Here is a 6718-nt window from a genome sequence, read left to right on the forward strand (position 1 = left end):
TGCGCGGCTGGCAGAGGCGATGTTCCTGGGGACATATTAGGCGCATTAGCTTCCCCGGGCTTCTGCCGGCAGCGTGCCACGGCTGGAGGGACTCGGCACACAGTGGTCGCAATGACAGAGAGAGAGAGAGACGTTTGCGATAATAGACTTTTTAATAGAGCCGATGCATAACACTTGGCCATATTCCCGTCGCAGCGATGGGTTTTCGTCCCTTTTCAGAAATAACTCGGTGGCCTGTCGTCCCGGCGGAGCGCAAATCGAATGCACACCGGTATCCCCGGGACAACGGCAGCAAAACAACCTTAATACCAACAAGGATTCAATCATTTATTTAATCAGGCGGGAAATAACAAGATTTCATTTGGGGACAAAGGAAATGGTGCAGCTCATGAAGAGATGAAGCAGCGTTAATTGCTGAGGGGGGTCTTGGGCATAGGGGTGAAATCGTTAAAATATCTGATTCAGTCCTCATTCGACAGGATTAAAGTCATATTGTCCATGTGCATATATACCTGTAGCTCTGCTCTGCTGATACAAAAGACTAAAACCGACATGGTGGCTTTCATCCCATCAAGGATTTCCCTTCAAATAAAGACGCAACAGGTTTTGTCCGTCACAAAAAAGAACTTGTTTATTTTCACTCTGGCAGCTGAGCAGTGAGGAATATCTAGCCGTCATTCCGGAGAATGCCAAGTTGGAAACTGCTTAAGTTTATTGTCGTTTTTATTGCTTTGTGGACAACGATCCCGTCTGCGGTGAGATTACTTTTCCTCTCCTGAATGTCAAACAACAACTCATCACCGAGGAGAAGAAACCACGCTATGAGCGGTTTGACCACACCGGCTAAGCACATGCCTAAGCAAACTGGTTCAAACAAAGATGGCGAATGTCTCTCTTATAGTTTTCGGGCCCATGACACATGACCTACAGTATTGTAGATGCTTAATCTTTGGTGATATCCCTTATTGAAGCCTCTAATTTGTTTGAGCAATGCAAAATTAGTTTTTTGTCTTACGGTCAGCAAACATTTCAAATTGATCAACAGTACAAACTTAAAATACAAGCTGTTCCGTTCCTAGTTTGGGCCTAAGATTTCCAATGGGATTCATCTTGAGCTCCTCCGTCAAAAGGTTGCAGTAGATCTAGATCTTCCTGTATGGTGAAGCTGGTTGGCTGGAGAGAGACCTGCCGTGGGTCGGAAAAGAGGAGGGAGGGCGGTCCGGACTGTTCCCACACGTCTGCCGAGGATATTTCTCCAGAGAAGCATTCTGAGAAACGAAAGTGTGAGTTAGTCTGACAGTTCACCGCCCACGGCGAGCTAAAAAACGACCTAATTCAAAAGCACTTGTGCCTCAGAAATCGTTTTGGATTTGGCCTACTAAGTTTGTAGATAATTGACTTATCTATCCGGCCACGCTGTCAAAAGCGTGGATCGGTTGGCAACAGAATATCCACTCAGTGAGTCAATATTTGAGCACAGGAAGTAGCCATGGCCGCCCTTTGAAATGCATCCCAGAATTCAGCATCAAACAACAGAAGGTCTCCCCCGGACGGACGCTAATAACAAAACCACACAAACGCTCGGATCGGCTCACCAGTTGCCTCGCCATGGACCCGAGGACAGCTTCTACATCTAGAACCCACATCTGTATGGGAGAGAGAGAGAGAGAGAGAGAGAGAGAGAGAGAGAGCAGACAAGGGGGCAAGTGACAAACAAGGGCATTAATCATTCAGAGAGAGATGTTGCAAAGTGGAATTGGCTCATGCTCCGTTTGATCGCAGCAGACCCAGTTTCGCAAACATAGCGGTTCCTCCGCTTCTGCCGCTTGATGAAATATTTAGCGGGCTCACTTTCTTCCCAGGAGCTGCTCACCCCTGCTGCACTTCTGACAGGTTCAGTGAAATCTAATTCCCATCAGAGAAGGAAAGGTCTACACTCTTTAAGCAGGCGTGTCGTTTTCAACACATTCACATGTCTCGTTGCTAGTTTGGGATGCATTACATGGTCTAAGAAGGGTTGGGAAAATTCTACCATCCTTGGGCTTTTAAAATGAATGCTACCTGTTAGAGTTACACACATTCTTTTAAAGGATATACAAAGTCCTCATTTAATTATGCATTGGGAAAACATATTTGTGATAAGGAGAACATTATTGTGAAGGTTAATTTGATTTTAGCAGCCAGTCTCGGACTCCTAACCCCCCCAACTCATCTGTCTCACATCTCTCCACTCAACCTTTTCTGTTTAGTTTGTCAGTTCAGCTGCTAACAAGGTCATTAAGTAAGCTAATTAAAGCATTAATTGTGAAATACTTCTATGTCAACATGCTTGTCTTTACATAACACATGGGTGGTATTAATATGAACTCCATATCTTAAAGCATTAGTTGTAGTAGTTTCAAGAGAATCAGTTTTTCCTCATTAATATGCAAATGTATGCAGCAAGGTGCTCCAAATCTAATCAGCTCATCTCCTCTACAGGGGGAACCTGTGGTGTCAGTATGAAGTTCCTGGGACAGAATAAGGAAGAGGGGATTTACGGTGCCGTGTGGCTGGCTGAAAAAGGGGGTTACCCAGACTTGTTTTGACAGTAAATGAGTAAAGGAGTTGAAAGCAATAACAAGCCCAGTGTATTAAGTACTGCTGCTGTTGCTGGTGAAACTTTATTGATCCCTGTGGGCAAATTATCTCGTTGCAGCAGCAAAAGTAATAGAATTCAACAGGGAAGAAGTCAAATACAATATAAGCACACAAATAAAATAAAAAACTAAACAAAACAGTAAAATAATAAAGCAATAAAATAGAACGTAAACTATGGGGGTTTTATAAATGTACACTGGGGTCAATTTAAACACACAAGTAGACTGTCTGGGTGGGAATCACGATTGCGTACATAGTTTTCCAAATTACAAATGTGTGCTATATATAAATATAAATATGTCTAAACATAAGGGGATAAAAATATAAAAATATCAGGATGTATAAAGCATGAAATAGTGGAACCATTCTGAACATACCATATGCAGAACATAATGCGAGAGATACGTGAAAACTAAAGAAGTGAATATGGGAATTTACAGAAAATATACATGATGTGCAAATGTGCATGGAAAAAGATTTGCATTAAAAAGTCTACAGATGGTCATATACTGTATATGAACATACAAGTGTCATGGCATCTGTTCACAGCATCACTATAATATCAGAGTCATGTGCAGAGAATGTTATGCAGCCATACACTGAATGTACAAAATATTAGGGACATCTTCCTGATTCCCATCCATAATGCATGCAATATTACCCATCTCCACTGCCTCAAAAGATTCATATCGATCATGGCCACTGTAAGAGCTGTTATACTGTACAACAGGTGCCACACAATTTATAGATAACTGAAGGATCATTGAGTTTGATTGATCGCCCGGACAATACCCAGAGGCGTTGTACATAGAATACATAACAGACTGTCTAAATGACTTAGTATTGACTGCATTGCTTGGGGAAGAAAACAAGTTCAGTTTTAGGTAGGTAAGAAAGCCTTTCCCTAGAAGACAAAAAATGGTTATGACATGGTCCGGTGGATGTGTGTGTGTGTGTGTGCGTAAAGACAGAGCCAGAGCTGGTTCAGAGGCCAGAGCCGGTCTTACTCTGTGGTTTTGTCTCTTCTCTATGCTCCATTCCCGCACGTCCCTCCAGTGCTCCGGCAAACAGGCGTCCCGTGTCCCCGCCATGCTCGAGGACCCTCTGTCTCCCCTCCACGCAGACACACACACACACACACACACACACACACTGCTGGGTCACTGCGCTGACCGCCTCCTCCACCTCCACCTCCGCCCACTCAGGTGTCCCACACAGTTCCCGCAATGTAACCTGATCCTCGAAACGGATACTCTTCAACGCAGGGCCAAACTGTGGGTGCATTGGGCTCGATTTTTTGAAAGAGAAACTCCCTATACCGGTTCCTCATGTCTCCAATCATCATCGCCGCACAACACAGGCTATTTCTGCTGCAGCTGGAGAAATGTAATTGTGCTATTAAGCTATAGGGCGGCCACATAACAGAGGAGACAGTCCTATTATTCCCCCGGTTTGAATGAGCTGACAAAAGACATCTATAATTCTAGATGTGGAAGCCAGATCAGAGCAATTACCTTTCACTACGCCGCTGCTGATGAATAGAAATTTCTAATTGGCGTATGGGTATAAACAATAGAGCGCAGCCAGTGTGCGGCGCGCGGGTTTCGGCTAGATGGGGATTGCGTGCGCTGTTGGAAACGGGGCGAGATGTGGCGAGCAGAAGAATGCAGCCCTCACCTGTTCAGCACGTTCCTACTCAGGCAGAGCGTTAAATCCTTCAGTTCCCTGGATAGCTGCAGAGAGAGGACACATATGCATTTTTTTTTTAAGCCAAATTGCATGTTTTTTAAACCAAATGTGCCATGTAGTTTGAATGTTATATGGGCTACTGACCCTTCATGGCACACCAATCAGTATACAGACTAGCAGTTTAATAAAATCATGTCTAAATATTTCGACTATTTGCTGTCAAAACACCTCAGTGCCAATTGCAGAGAAGTGCAAGACACTTTGCTTCTCTAATAGACAAACCGCCCATTAGGACGACTATTACTGATAGACTGTTTGCCCATTTGTGCCAACTCACTGCCTCGTAATTCACTTACATTCCATTAGTGTAAATAAGAATTAAATAAGGATGAAATAAAATAACCAAGCCTGTCTTGTAATTGCCTTTCATTGAGACATCGAACACCAATACATCTTCCTCGGGTATTTATTTATATACAGAGTGTAGAGTTATTGGCTGACACCGGCAGGCAGTGGTTTCATTAAGTTTCCACAGATCCCGCTTCATTCATTTAAGCCTCGATTCGAGCAAAAGGTGACACGGCCGCACAAACAAAAACTCCTCGCCGCCGCCTCCGCAGAAGAAAACTCGCGGGGGACGGGAGCGCCCCTCTGACCGACTCGCTGAAAAACATCAGTGTTTACCCGCGAGCTGCGGGTCACCGGGTCACCCTCCGCCACCCCTCCCCCTTGTCACAAAAACCGGAGATGACAGCCACGGTGAACTATGAGGGGATCCGCTGTCTGAAAAGACCATGGAGACTGTTTGTTTTGTTGTTTACCCGAGGCGGACGCCTGGTAGCACAGGGAGCCTCACTTCTCCACGGGCGACTGGCTGCTCTCCGTCTTCTCCGACTCTTTTGGGTGGCTGAGAGGAGGGAAGGGTGGAGGAGAGAGAGAGAGAGAGAGAGAGAAATAGAAAATGAGTGATGAGGGGCTTTGAGGAAATACTATAATTTTCACTTCTGTTTTTGTTTGTTTGGAGTGTGTGTGTGTGTGTGTGTGTGTGTCTGTGTGTGACGGGTGGGGTGTCTCATTTTCATTTTGACATCTTTTCTGTTTGTGCATTTACACCATAAAGTGTATATGTGACCTGCTGTGAGTTATGTCTATCCAACAGAACGTTCAAAGCTCTGCATGGTTCATCAGCACTGGACTGATCGAACTGTGATAGCTGATATTGACGGCTGTGCAGCATGAGTCAAAAACCTACCAACACTATCTGCAGTATATGTGGGAAAATCATTGTCAAAACATGTCAATTTTGAAAACAAAACAAAACGCATTAACTGAAGTTCAAACATTCAACATCTCAAGGATCTAGTCTGTAAAAGTGTCATCAAATTTGTCAAACAAGTTACCTAAGAAAAAGTAAGTTTTGTGCTATCAGACTTTCTATAAAAGTAGGTGTCTTCTTGTTTTGATGGATATGTAATTGCAGAACCAAACACTTCAAACCTTAGGCTTATATACAGTATGTAAGATTGAGTAAGAAAGATGAAAATAACAGACAGAAATAGGATATTTCCTGATACACAGGTGTGCTCTCACAATTCCTGCCAGTGGCCGCGATGTTACAGCAAGCCGGATTGTATAGCATTCTGATACAACACAGAAACACACTTCTAATCACATCTAAAGGGCATATCACAGCCATTTCACACATTAAAATAGAACTGTGAACATTCATGTCCTTTGTAAACAAACCCAAGCCCTTTTTGTTAACGTCCTACAAGCTAGTTACAATTGATGGTGGATTCAGAAATGGGTACATCTAATGAGCTTCACCAGTAAACTGAGGAACTCTACATAAGGAAAATACTGATTTGTCTTCCCAGTAAAACCAGCCCAGTGGCATCCATGTGGATCCAAACACACATTGAAATTCTGGAAACGTGGGGCTCCATTTTCATGATGGGGCATGGTGCATGACGGGGCTTTGCACCGGTGAAGTTGCATTTTTGTTGGGCTCACACAGGCTTTTTCTCGCCTGCGCTTGGTGTTTTGGGGACCTGTATTCACCAGATCCTATTCAAAGGCTTACCAACCCTTTTTGTGGATGTTATGTTAGCCAATTTGACTTAGACCGATATAAATCCCTCAAACAGGAATAAATAAGGGACCACATTTTCATTCTTACTATAAACACATGTGGCTGTGGTTGAATATTGTCAAACTGTCCCTGCAGTCCACTGCCAACTTCTGTTTTGCTCTTCGCCTAATATCACTGACGCTTTTCCTACACTGGGCAACGGTTCTCCTAGGACCAGAGCAACATGGTAACCAAATGTGTTATCTCCTCCCAAGCTAATTTAACATCCACTGCCCTTGGCGGCTTATTTAAGGTGCA

At 43.9% G+C, this 6718-nt stretch overlaps 1 long non-coding RNA gene across 1 annotated transcript; it reads right to left on the reverse strand.

Annotated features, from left to right (window-relative positions):
• Window positions 1-424: 424 nt before the first annotated feature.
• LOC139657395 (uncharacterized) lies at window positions 425-5236 on the reverse strand. Its single transcript, XR_011696177.1, has 4 exons — window positions 5151-5236; window positions 4318-4373; window positions 1596-1646; window positions 425-1268 (listed from the first exon to the last, which is right to left on the reverse strand). It is a non-coding gene; the product is annotated as an uncharacterized lncRNA (long non-coding RNA).
• Window positions 5237-6718: the final 1482 nt, after the last annotated feature.

Source organism: Centroberyx affinis, unplaced genomic scaffold, assembly GCF_046629955.1.
Source record: "Centroberyx affinis isolate AG114_WGS23_722 - 3 ecotype Tasmania unplaced genomic scaffold, CSIRO-AGI_Caff_v1 ptg002676l_1, whole genome shotgun sequence".
Lineage (NCBI taxonomy): Eukaryota > Metazoa > Chordata > Actinopteri > Beryciformes > Berycidae > Centroberyx > Centroberyx affinis.